Here is a 25,879-nt window from a genome sequence, read left to right on the forward strand (position 1 = left end):
CTGTCAATAACATCTTAAAGGCAATTTTTCTCCTTTTTATTCCCCAGCATACCAGCGAGGCTCTTGGTTTTAACATCACAGTGCTACTGCTAAGGAGTAATAAATATCTTTAGGGAGGATTTTATGTTGTAATTGGTAAACAAAATCCCAGTTGTTGACACCCTGAAGAAAAAAAATACTCTGTTTTAAAATTATGGCTCTTAAAACAGCTGAACTCTGGGTTAAAATAAAAACAATTTAGATGTGCAAGAGTGTACATTACAGTTTCAAGTAATTTCTGTCTGGTGTCTGTAAACCAACCAGGAACCACAGTGCAGTCTAAATTCAAGTTACAAAGCTCAATTTCCCACCAATGGTAAGTTGTTAGACTACATGAGGGCTCAGTGGCTGCTCTGTGGGCTTATTGAAGAAGGAGCTCCTATGGATGCTGTCTTTTATCTAATTATTACTGATAAGGAGTCTGATGAATAAACTGATTCAAAGCTGCAGTCCTGGGAGACTTCACTGAAATACTGTGTCTTAGGTCAAAACCTAGTCTTAATAATTCAGCATTAATACAGGTGATGAGAACAGTTGTGGATATTCAGAGAAAACCAATTCCCCTCATATATTCAACTAACATATTTTACATTAATTTATATAATAGAGAAGTATATAAATTAAATCCTAAGGATATTTTGCATTGCCAGAAGTATTTCTGTCTTTGGATTTCTGTGATTTATTGGAACATCTGCTGCACACTGATAGATATAGTGGAGAAGGAATAACCCAAACTATTTAGTTATCCTAGTGTACAAATTTGATAAATATGAACTTCTGTTTTGAATGAAGCTGTGATGTCAATGAAAATTGTATGACCTGGAAGGACTTGCCTTCAGTAACATAATCTTAAATAAATCAGTTTTAACTTGGATTTTATTCTTTATTTTTCAGTGAGAGTACAGATTCAGTACTTGCTATGGAACCAAGAATACCTTTTCTGTACTGTATTTGTATTTAACTATTTTATGTGAATTTTCAAGGGTAAACTGGACTGTATTTGTAGGTGTATATACATGAAAGCTTTATTTGAATGGAATAAAACTAATCATTGTACATACATGATTTTAAACAAAAACATTTAGCCACACAAGAAATGACTGCTAAACTATATAGACTGGTAGACTAGAAAAAAAAAAGTCTTTTATTAGTGAAATATTGTATTTCTGTGCTGTCAGTGATGTCATAGAAGCAATGAACACATCATTACAGTTTCAGAAGAAATCATCTGATAATTGAAAGTGGATAATTCATAGATAATTCTCTACATTGAATAAAACCAAATCATTTATTCATCTCCAATTAGTGGTTGTGAGTGATTGTGACTTTCTGACATTCATTTAGGATAAGCAGATTGTGGTTCTAACCCAATAATATCTTTAGTCCTCAAAATGCCAAGACTAGGGAAATTTGAATGTCATTTAGACAGGAAAAAGTTGAGTCTGTTTACACTGATTATTTAGGAGTCTAACTTTTGTCATCAATAAAGAAATAAACCAAATATGCATAAAAATTACACTGTTTCCGTTAGCAATGAAAAGTTAAAAAGTAGCAGGAACTTTATCAGGAATGTGGAAAGTTACACAGAAATGGTTCTTTGACTGTGTAGCTTTGTGTTTACTAAATGTAGAAAATTGATAGGGAAAGTTAAAAGGATTGTGGAGAGATCATAAATTACCATTTTAACTGTGGTTAAAAAAAAAAAAAAGAAAGTACAAAGTATATTTTACATGAAGACATAACAAAAATGATGAGAGCAGAGACAGATTAGCAGAACAGCTAACCGAGAGTATGTTTCAGTTCTCTGTAAGGACAAAGATAATGTGATTGAAATCCATGATAACAAAAATATTTCCAGTCCATTAGCAGTTAAGGAAAGTGATAACATCCAGAAATAACTCATTAAATGTTCTTCAAAGTTTTAATTATTACTAGTTCATTGATTTCCTGGAGTTTTGCAGATATTCAATACTTCAGCACAGCTAATGAATGCTGCCAACTGCTAAGTAGTTACTCTGACATCAGCTTTGTTTGCAATAAGGGAAAAGCAGACAGAAAAGTCAAGTAACAAGAGCTAAGTAAAAAAAAAATAACCAAATGCTAATAGCAGCAAAATATTTTTAAAATGGAAAAATAAATTTCATAAATCTCTGATTTGATTATTTCAATATAGTAGAAATAAATGCAGGGGTTTCATATACGTGGAGTTTGACTTTTGGTCCAATGTCGTATGACTTTCTAATTTTAAGTAATAGCAAAATATCGGTACAGTCCAAATTAGATGTATTAAGATTTATTTGGTTGACCTCAAAAAGCATTCATTATTCCTGTATAAAGGTGTTTCCACAGAATTTCAAAGGAAACTCTAAGGCCAACTTTGTTCAGTACTTTTGTTGGTTATATACAAGTAAACACAAATCCATAGTGACAGGAACCATAAATGCCTCTGTCTAGGCTGGACCATCAAGGATGTGCTTCTGTGCACACAGAGAGAGTGTTGTGTCACTGCTGAGCTCAGGATCTTCTGATTTTGTCTGCAATGGGATGAGTATCTCACACTAGTTGTACATACACTCTTCAACCTAAGGCGACTGAAGGCCCACACCAAGACCTCAAACCATCTTGTCCAGGAGCTGCTTTATGCTGATGACGCCGCCCTTGTCGCCCACACAGAAGCAGCTCTGCAGCGTTTAACATCCTGCTTTGCTTAGGCTGCTGAGCTCTTTGGGCTGGAAGTCAGCTTAAAGAAGACACAAGTTCTCTATCAACCACCACCTCAGGAAGGCCCCCATCATCCCCACATCACCATTGGCCAATCAGAGCTCAAATCAGCCCAACAGTTTAATTACCTGGGTAGCCTCATCTCCTCGCATGGGAAGATTGATGGAGAGACAGACAACAGGTTAGCAAAGGCATACAGTGCCTTTGGAAAGCTTCATAAAAGAGTTTGGCAAAATAAACACCTGAAGAAAAGTACCAAGATCAGTGTTTACAGAGCCATAGTGCTGTCTGCTCTCTCATATGGATCTGAATCCTGGGTCATCTACCGCCACCACCTGCGACTCCTCAAACGCTTCCATCAACGCTGCCTCCGTACAATCCTAAACATCCACTGCTCAGATTATGGGACCAATCCATCTGTTCTAGAACAAGCAGCAGTCACAAGCATTGAGGCCATGTTGCTGAGAACACAGCTGTGCTGGGCAGGGCACGTCTCCAGGATGAAGGACCAACCACCCCCTCCCTAAGATCTTGCTCTATGGTGAACTTGCCACCGGCTGCCGCAAGAGAGGAGCCCCAAAGAGGAGATACAAGGACTGCCTGAAACAACATCTCAGCCTTGGCCATATTGATCACCAGAACTGGTCTACTCTGACCTCAAATCGGGAGGTCTGGAGACACACCATCTATAATGCTGCTGATACCTTTGAGAACGCAGCAGGATCACCCTGGAGGAGAAAAGACAGCGCAGAAAGAATCGTGTCTTGCAGAATTTACCACCTCAGGAGTCTTTCTGCTGTGCCTTTTGCAGTCGGACGTGTCTGTCTCGTATTGGCCTTTTTAGCCACCAGTGTGTTTGTAACAAACATGGGTAGAACCCTTCCCAAACCTTCGTTCATGAAGCCTGACCATGATGTACATACACTCTAGGTCTCCATTCCTTTCCGACTGGAAAAGATTTAATAATTGCACTATGAACCTTTAGACCCAAGAATGCAGCAGATCTTTTTTTGAATTAATGAACTTTTGCAACCTTACCGGTAAAAAATTCAGAAGAGAATTATTTCACGGGAACGCACACACCCCTGGAAGAGTCTTCATATTTGGGCAGCTAAATAAGCTAGAGAAGGATTTGGCTGTTATTATCTTGCCCCATATTCACACACAATTATTTGATCAAAATATGACAGAAGGAAATTGAATATAGAAGTTGTTAAATAGCCAAAAAACCTGGCTTAGAGCTTTCTCCTTCCCTGAAGTAGGAAGAAACCCATGTATTTTAATTATGCTGTCAGCTTACATTGCCAATTTTTCAGAATCACCCTGAAAATTTGAATGCATTAACAGTTACCTGGTCTGTTTTTTTTCTGGTGTGTATATGGAGCTTCTTTGCCTTTTTAATTAATCTTCACCTTACCATTTCACTGAATATCAAACTTATCTTATTGCATTATTTTTATTTCAAAGAGCATTTGAAAGATAGTTTGTCAAATTTGGTACTGTAGGAGGCATATTTTTGTTTTTATGAAACAGTATAGTTTAATCACCTTTTGAGAACTCGCACTAGGTAGGTCAAAATGGATAAATGAATTCTATCAACAGTTAAAGAAAACATCAAGTCAATGCTTAAAGAAAAACAACATTTCTCGCACATTAAGAAGGGCTATTTTCAGCATTTTTTTTTTAAGAAGCAGTTTAACCTTTATAATGTAGTGCTAGCAATTAAAATTAGAGCAACAGACAAATTAAAAAACCTTAATAGCAGCTGGGATTGTATGTCACCAAAACATCATCAGGATGAGCTTACTCCCTCTGTTTCAGTAATATGCAAATAAAATTCATTGGGGCTGATATTTTGCTTTACTAAAAACAATAAGAAAATGACACTTGAACAAAAAAGATCTAACCTGGTGGTAATTATTATGGTTTTATAAATTAACAGCAAATCTAAGTTGAATCATGACTTAGATTTTTATGACTTACCTGACTTCAGCAGTTATGTTAGGAAAAAGTAACAGTCTAAATCTTTTACTTTTAAATAAAAAAGTAAGAAGCACTTGCTACAGTGATTTCTGCATAAAAGATGTGTGCTGTTGTATTGTCAGTGAAATTCCAGTACCATTCAGTTTCTGAGGAAGAAATCATAGGTTTATTTTTTTTCTGTAGCTTCTGCAATAATTACAACTTTCAGTGAAAACATTGTCATTGATCTCTCAGTATATTAATCATGAAATTGTCTTCAATACCATTGTACAGCTTCACTTTTCTGTAGGAAAAGTTTTTAACACCTGTATTAAACACCTTAAAATATCTGGGCACATATGAAAGTTGCATATGGTGTTGCACATGCACATGTTGCACTCTCATGATTTAAAAAAATTCCGAAGTGTACATTAAAGGTAGAATTTGGGGCAGTATTATTTATGTCTAAATTCAAATTCATGTTGCTTTTGTTTTGGTTTGTCTTGTGTTCATATCTGTATGTCTTGTGAGTCTGATATTGCAATAGGGTGTAGGGGAGCAGGAAAGAGAGAAAATGAGAAAGAAGGAGAAAAAAAGAAAAAGAAAACTAAACTCTCTCTTAAGCAGAGTGAGTAAATAGGATCAAAGATTTACTAACATTTTAAATATTTACAGCCCATTGTGCTTTCATGAACATTTAGGAGGAGTTAGGAATATTCATACAGTTATTTCTAGAAACCTAATTCCAGCCTTGTCGTCAAAATTCATTCAAGCATAACAAAGCATAACAAAAGGTTTCAACCAGCTATTTCATGTGTTTCATCAGTGGAATAGTAAAATCAAATTATGGTGAAATGCAGAGAAGAAATGGTAATAAGGATATTTTATTGCTGAAATTTGTTTGGGTCTGTTTTTCTACCCTGAACAGAGCTATGGGGATAGAGCAAAAAAAATGAGAACAATTTTGTAAAAAGATCAAAAAAAAATTTACTTCAAAAATAAAATTTGCTACAACCCCTGCTATGCCCTTTGTTAAAGTTAATATAATAAAAACCAGCAATCTGGATATAGTCATTTTGATCTTCTGTGTTTAGATGGTTTTAGGTAAAATATTTTTTAAATCTTATATAAAGGTTAAATTTTATGAAAAAATTTGAATAATTGTGATGGCTTTTAGAGAATCACGATAGAATTTGACTTCCAACATCCTTTGCAGTAATGAAAAATTTAAGATCATACCTCTCTTAATATTTTGAGGGCTGCAAAAATAGATTGTAAATGATGATGCACCTGATTTTCCTCAATTTTTTCCTGCATGTTTGAGGTAAGGGGAGAGGGGCTGGAATTTTTTTGCTGAAAAATCAAAAGCACTCAAAAGTGTTCACCAATTTCTAGACTGGACAAATTGGGGATTTTTAAAGTTTTCCTAAATTGAAAAAAAAAAAAGTGGAAAATTTTCCATTTTTAAAGAACTCTGAAATTTTTGATTCTAAAGGGAAGCAATCTAGAAATATAAAACATTTTTCCTGCTGTGCCCCTGCAGAAAATTCCGAGATTTTACTTGAACGTCTCCTTTAAAATAGTTTTCCTTAGCCTGTTAGGAATCAATTTTCTCGCATACATGTGTTTTTTTGGTTTTATTATCCTGCTCCTACTGCCGTTACACTGCCACGTCAGAGCCATACTAGGGTGTACAGATAAATGGAAAACTCAGAATTCCTGGACTAAATCAGTCTCAAACCCCTAGAAAATGGTGTCATTCTAACAAATATTTTAGTCACTATTTCCCTTATTATCAAATACTAATAATTCATCTAAATATTTTCATAATCTTTATACTATTATGCAGTGTTTATTATATTACAGTCTAGTCTAAATCCTTAGATATCTCAAAGATACAGAAAATCATGAGCTAAACAACTTCAGAAAATAGTAGGTAAGAGCTGAAAGTGCATTAGACACTCATAAAACGTACCTTTAGAAAGTAACAGACTCATGATACTAAATTCACTGCTCTGGTCCTGCTCTGAACTTTTGAGGTGAGATTGACAGTGATTTCCTATTTCTTTGCTGTTTTAAATAAACTTAATTGGCCTCCTGGCCGGATGAAGAAGAGCAGTCTTTGTCTAACTTATATCCCTTAGTTTTTCTTCCAAAACATGAATAATTTATGTTCTAGGTGAATAATCTTCAGTTACAACCTGTTGTATGTAAGGATTTCAACAGAGAAATGAGTGTTATATCATGAAAATTAGTGCAACAGAAACCCAGTACACTTGTTAGTCTGTCATTATTTAACAAAATGAGGAATTCTCTTTTGAGTAATACAAAGTTCAATGTTATGCATTTTTGTGTATTAATGTCATTTAAGAATCAATGGATTGTAACGCACCTTAAAAAAATATTTTCATCATTTGCAGGATCAAAGATATTTCTTAGTTATTTTTTTGCAGTTAAATAATTTATGAACTTAAGGCTGCTCCAAAAAGCCTTCACCTGTGTGTTCTAAAACTGCCATGGATGCTCTGACATGAGAACTGCTTTGCATATTTTGTAGGTTTTACAATCCTCCTTCAATTTTAAATATTAGGGACCTAAATTGCAGCATCATGAAGATTCTAGAACTTAAACAATTTCTTTAACTTTCTTTCTGTTGTTGTTGTTGTCACTTCCTAGTGACACAGTTGTACTTGTAAATGATATATTATGTATTATATAGTGTATAGTATATAGTATATACTATATACTATACAATATTATATAATATATATAATATATGTATATATGTATATATATTCTATATAATATATATATTCTGTATACATATACACATGCATATAAATATAATATATTATATATTATGAACCATATTAAAGGAAACTAAAAGATCACCAATAAATTAAGCTGCTGAGTCTTCAGTATCTCAAGGTAAAAGAATCATCTTCCTTTATATAGTGTGTGAGTTTACCTAGGCTTCCAGAAGATAAGCAAAGTGAAATGTAACCTTAAATATTCCTTTTTGAGGAAGTAGGTTTAAATGAAAATTCAAAATAAAATCCAAAATGAAATTGTTACCTACATTAAGAAATGCATCCAAGGAGAGTTTATTCATTGTATTCAAAACTAATTATTCATTTTCAAACTATACGTAATGAATCTGAAAATTCAGTAGGAATCTTCAAGACTTTTCAAGGTTTGAAATCCAAAACAGAATTTTAAGCCTATTACCCAGGAATTTCCTGAAAAATAATTATTTAAATAAATAAATAGAAAACCACGAGAAATTAGTAATAACTAAATCTCCAAGAAAATGAGGAGGACTTAGTTAAAATCATTTGCATCTTGAAAAAATATGTTTTGCTCAGTAGTGGGTAAGAACAGTGGGTAACACAATATAGAAATATTATTCCTCATTTTATCAACATTTATTTTTTGTCGATAAGTTGAAACTATCTCTCCATTTTAAAATTTCTAAAATGTAACAAAATATATACATTGCTGAATATCCTGTGAGAGCAGGATAGTACAAGTATGGCTAGGCTAATGTAATTTTGAAATGCAGATGGGATTTTAAGTACATAATTAGTGTCATTGATCAGGCATTGATTTAAAAATATCCACAGCTGAGATCTTCGGTGTTGCCAGCTGCAAGAAGAGAGACACAAGGGTGGAATTTTAACATAACCACAGTCCAGAAACCTTTGCACTTTTGCACTTTTAGCATCATATATGATGATAGTTGCATTCTGAATTTTTAAAGGGGAATGTTAAAAATAATTTTAATAATTAAATAAAAATATTGAACAAACGTATAAAATAGACGTCACCCAAAATTTTTTCAGCATTATGGTTTGCTTGTGTTGTGGGTAAAAAGTTGTGCTCATTATTTTTAGAAATAAAGCAACCAAAGTCTTCCTTTGATATTAGATCCTTGAGCTGGAGAAAGAAGAATGTCTTTCTGATGGGAAATCAAAAGTGTCTATTGATTCTAAGGTAGAAATTGTCAAAAGACCAATGACAGTATCTCACTGATAAATCTGTTTTCAGACAGCCTTGATATTTCAACTTCTAACATTTTAAAGGGGATTAAGCTACCTCATGTTGAGTACACCTGATTTCTAAATATAGAACGAAAGAATGGAGTGGGATCTCCACTTTTGCTGTTGTTGAGAGGGATAATAGATTTACATCTGGAAAGCAGAACCCTTTGTTTGAGGTTATTGTATGTCTCTAATTCTGAAATGGGATGTTTGCAGTCTAAGAGCGTTTATAAAATCGTTGATTTTAATTAAGCTCAAAACAAAAGAAAAAAGTAGCAGACCACAAAAAGTGAATTCTGGTCCTTAAATATTGTAGAAGTAGCTCAGACCAAACAAAATCAGAGTTGATTTAGGACAGGAAAGAACTGGAAAAATATATTTGTTTTTTCTTTCAGTAATTTTAGTTTTTCTCCTTTTATTCCACCTCATTTTCCACAAGAGATTTTTCATTCGATATTCAATGGATCATTTTCATGTTTTTCAATATATCTTTGCAATATTTATATCCAAAACCTTCAAGAAATCTTATAAACATATTTTGATTGATAGACCATGAGAGTTTAATTAGATATTTTACCTTCATTAATTGTAAGAATTCTGGACAATGTATGCACTGTTGTTTTATTTAGACCTGTGCTTAGTGTTTTATCTCTCTAGGTGTTCAGTGTATTCTCACCTTGTTAACTGCAAAATATCCTTTTGACTTTATAACAATAAATGTGAGACTCATTACATTGTTAAAAAGAGTATTGCATTCTGAAGTAAACACTAGTTGGCAAAAGAGACACTTCTTCTGTTTAGAAACTAACTGCTCCTGAGTGTAGCTGATACTAGAAAAAATCCTTAAACAGTGATGACTTTACAGTTTTTCAAAGTACAGCTATTAGAGGTAAATATTTCTGAACTACTAAAATGTAAATATTCTGACAAAGTTCTGCGAAGTTTAACATGTCCATAGCCATATACATTTTACTAAGAAGAAAACATTCAGTAGAAACATGAGTAAAAGTACTATGAGCATTAACTGTGTGTGCTTTACACATGATCTAAAATGCAATAAACCACGACAGATTTTGGTCCAGCTATTGATTTTTTAATGATGAATCAGGATTCTTATATATTAAAGTATTAATTCAATACGTTTGTTTTCTGTGTGATTCTGTTTTTTGCACTTTCCATCTAGCACTGCAGCCAATATTTAGGTATAAGATCTTTTTCATAAACCAAAAATCATTTTTTTTGCTTATCTGTACTTCTTTCCTAAGTTACCCTTTTTTACATCCTCTAATAGTCATAGCAGTAATAGTTTTAAAATATATTATGTAGGGAAATCAGAGGGTATAATAAGTAATTTCTGGATAAAATCACAGGCCTGGCTACTAATTTCCTGCTGAAGACCAGCTGTCTACATTTAGCAAAAAGTCAACCTTGAAATTGGTAAGCTTAGAAGACTAGTCATGAAAGAGCCATTCAGGCAAAAATGAAATGACCCATTAAAATCATAGATTTCACAACTCATTACATTGTTGACTGTGTTTCCTCAAGGGATTGTTTTGCCTTTTGGAGAACTAAGAAGGCTTGATTACTTTTCTAGCCTGAAGAAAAAGGGAAAAGCTTTCATCATTTAATCTTTCAAGTGCTAGAGATACAAGCGTGTGCGAAAATGAAAGGGCAGCAGAAAACAAACAAGAAACTACCCCCTCTCGCCTTTTATTTGTAATTGCAACCAAAAAATGTCTTATTTTTGCTGTTACATGAGTATTTGTCACGTAAAATTAATCTTGTGATCATAATTGGTGCCTTTAAGTTTTCCAGTACGTTTACATGGAAACACAGACCAACGTAATCAAACTGTAACCAGCAGAGTTGCTAAAGGGGTCAGATGCATGTTCCGAGTTGTCCTAGGATAAAAAGTGTTTTCCCCTGGAGTTAGAAAGTGGTAACCGCTCGTGGGGTTGGTGTTTCTGGGTGCAGGGCCAATCACAAACTACATTTCACTCCTTTGAAGCCAACATATTATAACAGACCGGAGAAGAAGAGATGACGTAGTTGGAAGAGATGTAGCTGTGTTTTAGGGGAGGAGAGAAGGACCAGGAGCCCCGCTGGGGGCTAGGCCCCCCTCAGCTCCCCACTGGGGGCTGCAGAAGCCCAGAACAGCGTTAAAACTGGATCAGGTGCCGTGGTCAAAGGCTGGGGGAGTTTCTCCACTGTTAGCAGCAGCAGAAGACACTGAAAGTGGCGGTGGAGCAGCACTGAACAGAGAACTGTGGCCAAGAGCCGAAAGAGATAACAAGCAGTAGAGATGGCACAGAGCCAACCTGAGACACAGAGATGTTCCTGTAAGGAGAAAGAACTGGTAACAAAGCAGAGAAAACTCAGCAGAGACTGTTCTGGGGGCAAGACTGAATTACTTTCCCAAAACCCTGAGACCTCCTAGAGAGGAGGGGTGAACTTCCAAGTTCTTAGGGAGTCTGGAAATGCAGCAGCAGCTAGGAAGGGAGAGAGAGATGAGCTGAGAGCTCAGAGACTTTCTGAGAGCTGGACCAGGATAGAATGCAGAGGAGATGGTCTTACCCCCCTATTGCTACCACGGTAGCAGTTTGAGACAGAGCAAAGGAGCTCTGGTAGAACGTTCGGGCCAAAGACTGAACTGAGAGGTGCCCTAAACGTTCTGAGTCAGGAGGAGTTCGAATCCCCTGAGGAAAGGACTTTCACGAAGATGCCCTGCACATCATGATATGACTGTGGTGAAGCAAGTTTTGTCCCTGCTTTGCAGCCCACGGGAGAGAGACCTTCGGTTGGAGCTGAAGGGCTGAGAAGGGTGAGAGAAGACCCCCTTGTATTGTAATGGAGAGAGAAATCTTCCAGCTATGACAAATGCAGCTACGACTGATACATTGAAGAGGAGAGACACTGCTGCCTTGAATGTGGAAAGGATCTTTCCTTCTTCCCTTCTGAACTTTTATTGGAGGGAGAGGAAGGACTTGGTCTAATGTAAATATATTGCTTTACCATAAGACAGATAGTTAGAATTGTGTATATAATGTCTTATAGTATTTATTTGTATAATAAACTGTAATTTAATTCCCTTCCCCCCATACTGAGTTGTGTTATGTCTGGAAAAACCTCTCACACTGCAACAAATTGTGTGAGGGGGGCTTGGACTCGGAAATTGGATTTTTGAGGGTCTCAAACCATCACAACACTAAAGTGAGAGAGCACAAAACCCACCATGGCTCTGTTCTCATTTTCTAAGAGCATACAAGATGTTTTTTCTCTCATGGATCCAGAAAAGTCACGTTGGTTCATATTTCCCAGAATTCTTAAAAATATTTCCAAATTTGTCTGTGTGACTGATCTGTGTCTTTCACTTTAGTCCCAAAGACTGTATTTTTCAGCTAGAACCAGACTCTGTGAGCCACTGTTAAGCAGTTCTCCCCCAGGTATCCATCATTTTCTGGGCCTGGGAGCAGTGAAGAAACCATGAGGAATTCGGGACAGTTCCGGCTGCACTGGGATTTCTGGTACACGGAATTATAACACCGGGAATGGCAGCATCAATATTGCTGAACTGTTTGACCTAAGTGGCAGGACCTGAAGCAGCTGGAGCCTTATTCTGGGAGTACATACATAATTACAAACAGGAAGAACCTTCTGAATGCCAGAATTTTGCTTTAGAGAAGGCAATATTCCCAGTGCAGTTTCTGGCTGTATTCCATCTGCTCTAGCTCTTAAGTACTTTCACGTGCCTTTTACCCTAATTTCCCTAACTTCACACCATTTCTGAGATCAGAAGAGGCAAAGGTACAATTAATTCATAGCTTCTACTTGCTAAGGCAGTTTTGGCTTAGGTGGTCCCAAATGTCCTTCTGGCCTTCAGGACTCAGTTTCCCAGTCAAACTACCAGACATTTAAACCAGATCTAGAGGAATGCTCCTGTTGAACATTCACATGCTGTCACAGGTTGACTGTTACATGTAAGAAGTGACCTTGCAGATCCAGGATATCCTGACGTGAAAGTAGTCATCAGAATACATTTTTCACCTCAAAATCCCTATGGATATTGGATGTTACCTGCAACTGATTCAGATTTTGGAATCAATGAGCCTTTGACTTCTCATTGAATCCAAAGCAAATACTAACTTAATATCTTCATCTGTGTTATAAAAGTTGCCTACTGGCAATATCAGTTTATCCTCCATTTGTGTAATGTTTGATTTTTTTTTTTTTCACCTCATAACATCCATATTTATTCCTGAAATACACAAAAAAACCCAAACCCAACACTCAGAGAACATATTCTTTCTTGGCTCACAATTTATTCTTTCTGAGTGTCATTCGTTACCATTTCCTGGTTTCAGCTTACTTAAAGACATATTTTCACACATGAAGTATTTATGATGAATCTGATGCAGTTATGTTAAATCTCTCTAACTGAAGTCCAGTTCAAGTCACAGTATTCTTTGTCCTCGTGCCTTCCTGTACTGAATGTTCTGTCTTCCCATCATATGAACTGCAAAATAAATATCCTCATTTCAATTCTGGTACCTGGTGGTAGCCCATAAATCTCAGCAGCACCAGTTTTTCAGTGGACCAGTGCAGGCAGACCTTTCAGGGTTACTTAATAACATATCTTGATTATTTTTTCCATTTTATCTGTCAGCCAAATGTGGTGGTTGACAAGAAAAGAGGGAAAAAAGCTCATACTCTTGACACATACGTGTCACCAGATAACTAGCAAAACCCTGATATAAACATTAGAATTGCTGAAGGCATTTTTCAGACTAAAAAAAAACCAAACACAAAACACAACCTCCTTCAGCCCCCCCCCAAAAAACCCAACTGGAAAAAGGAAGAGAATAAACCTGAAACACCGAAGAATTCACTGTAGTTATAAGTCTGGCAGAATTTGAAATACCTGGAAATAATGGATAACCTTAATAATAAACCATACCACCAATTTCCTATAATGTAATTCTTCCTACCTTTTTTACAGATCAGTGAATTTGGAATCCAGATCTATATCTTTTCAATTTCTTGTAACTTAATAAAGGAGGATGGAGTTTGTCAGTTCTTGGCAAGCTATGATTGGGCAATCCAGATTCGGAGCTGACATCCAGCTGTAAAAGGCTCCCATAATATGATCAGCTGTGGTCAGGTTTGGGATTGATTTGTGGCCCATTCCAAGCCCATTTATATATTATCCTATTTGGTAAAATAGAATGTACTTATTAGTGCTAAATTACTTAAGGAATAAGAGTTGAAAATGGAATTTTAGCTATCAGATCTCTGATGTCTGTGGTAACTCATATAGTATATTGGTAGATATTGAATAAGAAAAAAAAACCAACAACATAATATTTCTGGTGTTTTTTTTCTAGAGACTATACTTTGTCCTCTGAACCATCAACACTCTGCTACCCAAGTGTAGATAAGTAAGAGTATCATACACTTGTATAGAGTGTCATATATTTGTAAATTTGATTTTACCATTTTAAAATTACCCAAAGTCATTCTGTATTAGTGTAGTTTAGAAAAGCATTCAACTTAACTTCCTCCCTCTCACCCTCAGCTAGGGCTGTGATACTGTGGGTATATCCTGTACCAGTGTTGCAGAGTAGAACATTCTTAGGGTTTTTCATTTGAAATAGTTATATGTTAATAGCTTTCTAAAAGTCCTAATTACCTACCAGAGCAGAAGCTCCTCCATGAAACTTTAATATGTGAAACACATAAAAATTTTACAGCTAGAAGAACTTGGAAAACCTGCTATGTGTTATTTAGTGTCTGCCTGTATTAAGTGGGAGATGAGAGGTACAGGATAAAATGTCTCTGGTGGCAAAACTGGAAGAGCTTATTACACTGCTTTCCAACAAATACCTTTGTGGAATCTGACTTTTTAAACACCCTATTTTAATGTAACATCTGCTGCATTGCTGTAGCATTATGGTCTGACTAGGAGAGCAGCTTTATTTCTGTTTAAAATTATCTTTTTGCTGAGAACTCCAGTTAAATTTGATTATCAGCATTAAGACCATATTGACCTCCCTATCCAAACTTTATGTGCTGTATCTGCATTCCTTTTCATTTGTTGGCATAGTTGTTGAAGGGTGTCTAATGCTTTTTTGTGAAGTTTTGGCTACTACTTTGGTCTTTTCTTAAGATACAAGACTAGTTTAGCCTTGGTAGGCAGAATATAATCTCTTCAAAAAACTACAGTATTTGACACTTTCTACACTCCGTCAACACCGTTATTATTGCACAACTATAAAACTAACATTCTGGTAAAAGCAATTGGAAATGATTTCCTGTCGTTTAGCTTCTGGTTTTGTTATAGCCCAGTAAAAGAAAAGAGTGGTAACACAGTAAAAGTTGTTTCTTTTTACAAATGACAACTGAAAAAAAAGATTCAAATATTAGCGAATAATTAATAAACTATTCTCCTTTAATTATTAATTATCAGTTTCCCTGTCATTTACTTATTTAATACCAAAGATCAATTCTCTCTAAATATTAGTTTTCAATGTGAAGAAATCTTTACTGGACTACATTTTCATTCCTCTGCTTAAGTAGACAAAATTTCTTCATAAAGACAGAAATCTGCAAACCCAAAAAATAAAATGTTATCATGTGGACAACATAACATCTCAGAAGTTTCAAGCTCCAAATTCACATCTCTTAGAGGCAGACAGTGTGTTTTTATTCTTAGAGAGCTTCTAACCAGTTTGCCCTTGATCTTTGACTAAATCTCTTCAGGCTACCCAGGAGTAAATAGAAATGAGTTCTTGAGTTCATAATTCCAGGTGCAATCCAGTTAGTAATGTACATTTCTTAGCCACCTGACATTTCTAAATCAAATAAGTAATATATTTTTAAAATTTAAGGGACTTTAAGAGATGTGTGTGGGTATATAATTGATTTTCTGATGAATACTCTCAGCTCCTCTTTTTTTAGTATATATATATATATATGAGGTGTACATATATGTATATATATGATGCATAATTTGTATACATACACATACAGTGGATAATTGCTGATATTGGATTAACTCCCCATTCATCAGACTCATGCTAAAGAATGACAGTTCACAAAATCAATATTTAAAAGAAAGAAAATACTGTATAAATATTAATAAGTTTTGCTGGCTTACATTAAGTTGCATTTTTTCTGTTCCTTAAAAAAAATTCCGTGTAATGTTTTAAATATTTTAATATTTATGAAGAAAAAAATAGAGTTGGAAGATAGTAGCCTGTAGAAGTTGCATTGTGAAATTCATCAAGGTTTACAGCAGGAATATTATTCTTCTGAAAGCTGTGGAAACTTTTCTACATAACAACTACTATGATTTATTTATTTTTACATATATTATATAACCTGATTCCAGTAGTTCTGCTCTCCATAATGACTGTCATTACAAGAAGCTATGATGGTCTAAAAAGATGGGATCTGAATATGCATAAATACACAATTTTTAGTGTGAGAAAAGCTTTTAAGTTAAACGTTTTATAAATAATACAGCTTAGTTGTGCATTAGTTATACACCAGTTGTCTTAAAGCTGATGCAAATATTAAATCCCTGAATTTCTCATTTGGCTGTTGAGGTTGGTTGATTTAGTTTCATAAACATTATAATGATATTTTTGAAAATCACAAATGAGGACTAATGACATTATAATACTGTGGGGAAAAAAAAATAAAAAAAATCCAGATTGCTGAAAAATAAAACCTTGTTCCAGGGATGAAATTTAAATGAGTGGAACTGAAGTTTTTCTTCATTGTTAGGTACCTTAATTAGTAAATGTCCTCCAAAGTTGTATGAAACAATAATAAAACTCTGTTAATATTTATAGCTGTACTACTTATCATTTAGGCATTTAACCAACAGAGATGTTATCTTCTGATAATCAGACCAGATGTGATTATATTTGCTGATCATGAAATTCCATTAGTCTGGCTGAATTCTATTTTCCCTATGTTATTTTTTCTAATCATAATACTTATCCTCTCAGGGTTTATGCCAACAAAACTGAGTCAGGAGTGAATGCTGTTTGTCCTTCTTTAATTTGAAATGTTCAAATCTCTTCTTACTCCTGAGGGCTTACTTCCAAATTATGTAGTGAAGTATGACTTCATAATCCATGAATTGTGAAAAACACAGATATTGCAAAAATACACAAAACCAGAAATTTACTCGGATTTGAAGAATAGTGCATCTTATTTTTAGTTCTTTTTTATAAGAGTGGGAATATTAAACCATAGAAGGTAAATGATTAGTCAAATCATGACTTTCTGAAAACTCCACAATAAATTTCTGTTATCAACATTTTAACATTCAAATCAGTGTGGAACAGATGATTGGAAACTAAACAGAGTGACATAAGAAGAGTTATACTAACTTTCCATTCCAGCTGAGGATCTGGCATAATGTGTCATCAATAGATGCAAATTAATAAAGTGCTGTGTTATGTGACAGATATTTGCCAGGCCCAGAAGTGGTGGGGAATGGAGCTGCATCCAGTTGGGATCTGGTCACTAGTGGTGTCCCCAGGGATCAGTGTTGGACCCAGTTCTGTTTAATATCTTTATTGATGATTTAGATGAGGGGATTGAGTCCACATCAGCAAATTTGCAGATGACATCAAGCTGGGGGGAGTGTCGATCAGCTGGAAGGTAGGAGGGCTCTGCAGAGGGACCTGGACAGGCTGGAGAGTTGGGCTGATTCCAACGGGATGAGGTTCAACCAGGCCAAGTGCTGGGTCCTGCACTTTGGTCACAACAACCCCCTGCAGCCCCACGGGCTGGGACAGAGTGGCTGGAGAGCAGCCAGGCAGGAAGGGAGCTGGGAGTGGGGATGGACAGGAAGCTGAACAGGAGCCAGAGTGTGCCCAGGTGGCCAAGAAGGCCAATGGATCCTGGCCTGGATCAGGAACAGTGTGGTCAACAGGTCCAAGGAAGTGATTCTTGCCCTGGACTCAGCACTGGTGAGGCCACCCCTGGAGTGCTGTGTCCAGTTCTGGGTCCTCAGCTCAGGAAGGACATTGAGGGGCTGGAGTAGGTCCAGAGGAGAGCAACGAGGCTGGGGAAGGGACTGGAGCACAAGTGCTGTGAGGAGAGGCTGAGGGAGCTGGGGCTGTTCAGCCTGGAGAAGAGGAGGCTCAGGGGAGACCTCCTCACTCTCTACAACTCCCTGACAGGAGTGGGGAACCAGCTGGGGGTTGGTCTCTTTTCCCAGGAAACCATCAGCAAGACAAGAGGACATGGTCTTGAGCTGTGCCAGGGGAGGTTTAGGTTGGATATTAGGAAGAATTTCTTTGCAGAGAGGGTGCTCAGCCATTGGAATGGGCTGCCCAGGGAAGTGGTGGATTCTCTGTCCCTGGAGGTTTTTAAGCTGAGACTGGATGTGGCATCAGTGCCATGGTCTGGGAACCACAGTGGGGTTGGATCAAGGGTTGGACTTGATGATCTCGGAGGTCCCTTCCAACGCAGCTGATTCTGTGATTCTATAAGTGAACAGAATGCTGGGAATCAAACACCAAATTAGGGTAATACTGTATGTGTAGGAGATGTTGCACTTACCAGTTTCATCTCATCTTTTTGGGTGTTTGTCAGGTCAAGGAGCTCACAAATGTGCAGAAATGGAACTCCACTGGTACAGGCAGATTGTGACACTCATGCCTTACACAAAGTCAAAATGGAATCAGACCAGACATTTCAGTGGAGTTATGGATCACCTGTCAGTCTAGTGCAGGATATTTATATTCTTGTGCACATAAGACTTTTAAGGACCAGAAAGATGGTGCTACACCCATTCTCTTAAAAAACCCATGTTCTCTTTGTGTGTGTCAGATCTTCATGCAGGCCCACAAGCAGATGGAGTTGGCCAGCATTCCCTTGCTGATAGCTGGAGTAATTTATACCCACAATAATGAAAATAAAACAGAGATTTTCTGTTTTAAATATACGCACTTAGATTATTTTTTGTTTGGAAGTTGCAGGTGTCAATATTTGATCTGTTTGCTTTGCTGGACTAAATACACCATGTGTGCTGAAACGAGTGCCAAAGTCAGTGAATCAGTGTTTTCAAGGCTGAAATAGAATTTCCAGAAGTGAAAGTGAATTATGGAGGATTGATGTTAAAGCAGTGGTAAAAACAACAGGAGCAAACATGTTCATCTGCTCAAAGTTACTGTCCTGCCCATTTTCTGATAGAGTGTACAAACATATCCCTCTGCTAAGTACAACTAGAGATGATATATCTAGTTATTTAGGATTTAGTTTGATATTATTTTTCTATTATTATTATTATTATTATTATTATTATTCAGTTATTATTTTTCAATTTGTTGCCATTCTTTTTATCAGTTGACTGATATTGCTGTTTAACACTCTTCAAAGCAGTGTGCAAATGCTCAAGGAAATACAAGAATATCTGAAACATTCTTTACCTTTTTTTTACAGGACAGTTTAGAAAAAAATTAATTATTCCATACCTGTGTCAATGTGCTCTTAATAAAGCCAGTATTTCCTATTAAAATTACAGAGATGGATTTATATTTAAGAAGATGGGAACACAAACCATAAATGAATGTCAGGATCAGAGAAATATAATCTCAGTAGAATATTTTTGTGTTTTGGTGTAATTCACATCACTGAAGCTTGTAGTTGGAATTAGGAAATTTAATTTAATTACCCTGGAAAACATAATCAGAAACTACCACAGTGGCAAATATTTAAAACACAGTCTTGTTGTCCCACATATACTAAGGGCAACTGATTAATACAGAATATTTTAAGCTTGCTTTCTTTTTATTTTAATTCTTTGACCAGAGTCCGTAAAATATTGAGATGGCACATTAGCCTGAAGTGAACAGTGCTAAATGCAAAAGAACCAGGTTTAATTTGGTTTCAAAGTTTGGTTTTGCATAAAATTGGGCAAGACCACTGAAGGAAAACAAGGATAGATGGTTTGGTGAAAACAGGTGATATGTAAAGAACATGTAAAAAGTTATTAGCCTGAAAGGAGTTGAATAAGTTTATCAAATTGTGATGAACAGTGTATTTGAGCTAGAGATATTTTCTTTGTTTCATTGTAACAAATATTTATACAATAAATATGTATTTTCCATTTCCACTCCATTTGGTTTATATTAGCTGACCTAATATACAAGTAGAAATCACATCAGTACAGAGCTTTAAATGAGAATGCTGCTTAAACTCAGTGGTGTAGAAAGATGGTGGCAATGAGATCTTTTTTGGTTTTGTTTTCCCCAGGAAGTTTTCTGTGCATCACCTACCTATGAACAAAAAGAGCTCCTCAGGTAAAATTTACAATGATGAGGTGTAAATGATCCTCACTTCACTGATGGAGAAAAAGAGAGAGAGAAGGTTAAAGATTAAAAGTAGTGAATCAAACTTCACAAGCAACAGGGTTTACTAATGTAGCATCTTAAACCTGGATATGCCCAGAGACTAGAGAAAAAAAAGAGGACAGCACAATTTCATGAGTACCTTTTCCTAAGAATGAAACAATCTCCCAGATTAAGTCCAGTCTTTCAGCCTTGGACTATTGTCAGAATATGTGCCAAAAAGGAATATACCTGCTAACTATGTGAAGTCCCTAAATCCTAGTAAGGGAGGTAGTTTGCTGTTGAAGTAAAAGTGGATGGTAATATCCAACAATGATGTAAATGTTGCAATGAACTGGCACGGTTCCAAAATGATTTTTCCCAGGAAACATTGCCTGTGAAGAACAAGAACTTTTTCCCAGTGCAAGTCTGTTGGAAGGACATTTTTCTAGTACCTGTCTTCTGCTGGAGAAAAAAAAACACACCTTTTTAATATATTTCAGGAGCAGCTCAGGGTGGCTTAGAGTATATCCTACGCAATTACAGTTTCATTACCTATAGAAAAATTTTTTTACTCAAACTTGGGCTTTCCAACTCATGGAAAAGGTGTTGCTCAGTGTAGACCACTTGTTCACAGTGCTGGTGATAAAAAAATCCCAGCAAAAAGTAGTGGTTTTGATAGGTCTTTGAGTCATTGCCGATGAGTTCTTTTGATAAACTATGTCAGTTTATCCAGCTACCTGCCTTGATGTATTTACATAATGATTAATTGAGGAGAAATGTATTCAGAGCCTTCTGAAGATGAAATGTAAAATAGGATTCACTGATTCACTCACTCATTCAACTTAGTTACTATTAACACAGAAGAGGGAGGGTAAAATAAAGTTACCTACCTTGTTCTGACTCCCTGAAGCAAAGTAGATCAAAGTTTGTCATTATTAATACCATTTCTTAGTGTCTTTTTGTTGCACTGATTCAAATCCAAAATGCCTCTGAAATGTCTCTTGACATAGTAAGTACTACTTGTCACAAATTATTATTAAACCTAATATTCATTTTATAACACCTGTCACAATTCTGAAAGTTAAGTTCCTTATCTATTAAATATTCTGACATTTGAAAAAATAAATGCAATTGCTCCTTCTCTTCTAAGATCATACCTGTTTTTCCCACTGATACTTAGTTTCAGAAGATCTTAAAATTAAGTTAGACCTTCCTACAAGATTAAGCTTGCTCTGCCTTTGAGGCCACTGAAGTAGCTGCTAAACCAACCTCCCTTAGAAAACTCTGTCTGACTGAAGCATTTATATAGCTCTTTTTCTGTTCTGCCTAGCTCAAAATTTGCTGATTTTTTTTAGTAGTTCTGGTTCCCATTGACAAAGCTCTGCATGCCTATGTACACCTGTGAAATACTGCTCAAAAAATATAGCTTTCTTACATGGCTAAGCCAAAAAGTAGCTGTTATTTCTATACTTACTTCTGGAAATTAGTCAGATAAATTCCTCTCATTCTTCAGATTTTAAGAGGCAAGAATTCTTCACTCATTTCTTGACCACAAAGTTAACTCATTATAGCTTTCAGAATCAGATACATTTTTTAAACCATACTAAAATAGAGGGGAAACTGCAAAGAACGTTTAGCTTTGAGATCGAGGAGACCGACTAGTCTTCACATTCTTCAGTGTGTCTTTCAACACCAAAAAGAGTGTAATCCTGCTTCTCTGTCCATAAATGATATCTTGAGAAAATATGGTAGAGTTCAACCTGTTTTACCTGCACAGACAGAGCATCCTGCTACAGATCAAAGGTAAAAGATGAAGCAGCTCTCATAAAATGTGGTTGAACATTACTATGCAGAAATTTTATATATGAAACAGTTTCGGCACAACTGGCTTCTGATCTAGCTGTCCCTGTCTACCACTTTCCATCTTTGTTAAAAAAATGATACTGTGTCCAGTATTTCTTATTCATAGCTCAGGGTCCCTCATCTCTTCTAAGTTTTACTTTCCCCGGTTTCAAATTTTGAGGCTTATATCTGTGTTTTATCACTGAAATACCACTCAGAACAGCTTTGTTGTGATAGCTTTTTCATAGCCTGTCTGAAAAACTGGCCAAGTTGTGATTTAGACTGATTTGGAATCTTTAGCCATTTAGGTTCTTCCTGATAATTACTTTTCTGGTACTTTGTTGGGTTAACAAATGCGAGCATGAGCTACATTTCTTGAATTGCCTGATTTAAGCATAAGAGAACTAAAATCTAGAAAAAACAAGCATTTGATCCAAGCGGTACTTCTACTCTAGACACTTTTTTAAGGGTCCCAGAGGGTTGTCACCTGGTAGCAAAGCATCAGCACCATTTATCAGACGTTGCCCCCCACTCCCCATCCTTCTCATCAGTCAATAAACTCTTAGAGAACAAAACCCTTGTACTCTTTGTCTAAGTATAAACTATAAAACTACAGTTTTATAGTTCTCGATTTATGAAAGATGATGCCTTTTCTTTCAGCTTGAGAAATGAAATGAGTTCTTACTTTGGTACTTTAGGGGGGTTGAATACTGTAAAACACTTCATTTGACTTTTTAAAGCCTAGGAAGCCTCAGTTGTCAAATATTCGCGTGTAGAAAATCAGCTTTGTAATAAGTAGAGGCAAATTCATCCCTGGTGTAGCTTTATTGACTTGAAATTAAAACCAGCTTCTGTTAAATGATCCATATGGGAAATACAGAGTTTGATTAATCAAAAGAAAGCATCCTTTCTTATGTGTGTTAGTTTTAAACCTGGACTTCTACTAATATGCATTGCTTATAGTTACTGCAATTAAATATGCACAAAATTGACTGAATTTGAAAGTGGTTTAAATGGTGGTGCTGATATAATGAACTGTGAGTTCATTATATGAGTGTGAACTGCTTTGTGCTTTACTTAACAACACAGGCAATCATAGTTATAGAGCAAGAGAAGCAAAAAGTGGGATGCTGTTCATGCCAAGGGGAAATCTTTAAACCAGTTTCTATTCTATGTAGTTCAGAGATTTTATAATGAAGCAAAAGGGACCTGGCAGCCTGATGACCACAGAGAGCCAGTTTGAGAAGCTTAAGTATCACCTAATACATTTTCTGCCGGAAAGGTCAAGTTTTATACCTCATATAGAGCTCCAGATCCACTGCAGCAATATTCTTTCTGTTGAGGATTTAAGTTTTTGGACCTTTTCCTCAGCCATTTCTAGTTTTATTCCTTTGTAGCTACTTGCTAATCTTGCCGATTTTTTTTTTTCTATTTTCAATGTCTTAGTGATAATGGTATTGTCACTCCAGTGAAGCTAAGGAATTATGAAAATACATACTCTTTAAACACATATCCTACCAGACAGGAGCCAGAATAATGAAATAATACCCATTGAGTGTTTTGATGTGTTTATATTCCTGGTCTTGGGGGAAGGCAGAAGCAAGGGAAATAAATTATTTCCCAGAAGCAAGGGAAATAATATAGTAGAATTTCAACTACATATGAAGTGCATAAGAAGGGAAGTCCAGAAATACAGGCTATCTGAAGGAAAACGGGTTGTCTCCTGTAAATTTAGTGACAACATCCAGAACATCTTCCAGTCAGCAATGTTGTTTATGGTTTGACAATTGAAAGGACTGAAGAAACAGAAATCAAGAGTAATGGAAATTTATAGGCAAAATTCGAAAAACAAAAGATGCATGATTGCTTCAATTTTAATCTAATCAATTTTAATATGTTAAAAATATCAAACTATCAAAATACTAGGACATTCTTTCATCATTTAATAATCAGTTTATTTATGAATATCACATAAAATTAAGAGGTAGGAGGTTGCTAAATGTGTTCAGTAAGTTAGTGTGCTTTAAAGAGAATTACACTGCATGTGTACAAATGTGTTTTACCAGCATTGGTATTTAAAAAATAAAATAGGGATAATAAATGAAAGGAAAACATATTATGTATTAGCTATGTGTTCAACTTCAAGTCAACATGTTCTTCATAAAAAGTAACTCTGCAATGCTTTGGGGTTTTATCAGGAATCAAGCATGAAACTTCCATGCTTTGCCAGATTGAATGTGTTTTTTTGGTATGGTGCATGCAGATAACCTCAGTATTGGCAAGAGACAGTGGAAAATAAAGAGGGTTAAACACCTACTGAGACAAAGTTAAAAAAAATAACTCTAGATACAGGTTGTCTTCCCTGTGAACATTATTTTTCTGATGCTGTTAGTTCACAACAAAAGATGTTTCGTTAGTGACTGTTAGAACATATACTCAATAAATGAAGAAAATGTGTGCTTTAGATAAATGACACAGGCAAAAAGAAAACTTAGAGAGTTAAAGTGAAGAATTCAGTCAATTATTCAGGAAGTTTAAGGATGACAAAATTACGTTCCTGTAAATCAGCGTGTCTCTGTTTGTTCAGGTATTTTGTCAAAGTCTTGATGAACATATGAGTGTGTTTCACTCCTTGGATTTATTTGCTTCCCCACAGAGTGTCTTTAGTAGATCTCTTTCCAGATCTCCCCAGATGCAACCACACCATGCAGCACAAACATCTGGCAAACCTTTCTGGTTTTCAACAAGATCCTTCTGACACCTATTATGCAGCCAGTCACAGCAAAAAGTGACTGCAATTTGTCACACTCATCAGTCTTGCTGCAAGGACAGGACACACTGTAAAACAGATGATAAAATGCTGAGTGAAGAGCTAACATGCTCTACTAGTGTTTACTGCAGGACTGTGATCATACTGGCTCTTGTCTGGTAGGATATATACTTGAAGAGCACGTATTTTTTCCTCTCTGTGATGGTGCAGTAGCAGTCAGATGCTGGGAGGACAGCTGGCTGCTGGACAGATAGATGGGAGAGCTCCTGAGGAGCCTTTGGTAGATGAAAGCATCGTGTGAACCAGAGCATTACAGTACTTCAGGAAACATATTGCTGTTTCTGAGTGGTGGTCCAGGTTGTGACTTCACTTTGTTGGAGGCATCGTGTGTTTTAGGAAGAAATTCTTTCCAGAGAGGGTAATCAAGCATTGGAATGGGCTGCCTAGGGAAGTGGTGGATTCTCCGTCCCTGGAGGTTTTTGAGATAAGACTGGATGTGGCATCAGTGCCATGGTCTGGGAACCACAGTGGGGTTGGATCAAGGGTTGGACTTGATGATCTTGGAGGTCCCTTCCAACCCAGCTGATTCTGTGATTCTGTGATTCTGTGATTCTATGATTCTATGCTGCTTTTGCTCCATGAGTCTTATGTTGCATGAGTCTTATTCTGCATGAGTCTTATGTTGCATTGGTCACTAGAGGGCTGACACGTGACTTCTGGGACTGCATCTTTACTGTAATCCGTCAAATCAACTAACATTAGCTGGCAGTAGAACACTGTGTGTCTGTGCTTCCTTCTGTTCTTTCTATGGAACGTAGTGCAGCATGTTGTGGTGAGAGTTTTGAAATAAAGGTCTTTTCACCTTGGAACCCAGAGAAGAAACTTGGCTGTTCTCTCCTCCTGCCAAAGAGGACCACGTGGCTGGGTCCTCTCTGGGAAACCTCCAGCGGGGAGCCCACATTCAAGCTCTGTTAATTGGTGCTCAACGTGGAACAACCTGGGATTAAGAGTCTCATGCTCTACCAACTGAGCTAGCCAGGTATAGCTAAAGAGTCATTTGCCTGTATAGCACTCCATGATTCACGTCCTAATATGTCCCATTCCTGGTATGATATGGGGCTGGGTAGCACGTGGTTGTGTTTTGAAATCCATTT

General features: G+C 36.2%; 1 protein-coding gene across 1 annotated transcript in view; it reads left to right on the forward strand.

Annotated features, from left to right (window-relative positions):
- The window catches only part of LOC113951738 (contactin-associated protein-like 4), a 198,394-nt gene that overhangs the window by 47,334 nt on the left and 125,181 nt on the right, over positions 1–25,879 (forward strand). The gene's annotated exons all lie outside the window — the stretch shown is intronic.

Source organism: Corapipo altera, unplaced genomic scaffold (genome assembly GCF_003945725.1).
Source record: "Corapipo altera isolate COAL_440 unplaced genomic scaffold, ASM394572v1 61305, whole genome shotgun sequence".
Lineage (NCBI taxonomy): Eukaryota > Metazoa > Chordata > Aves > Passeriformes > Pipridae > Corapipo > Corapipo altera.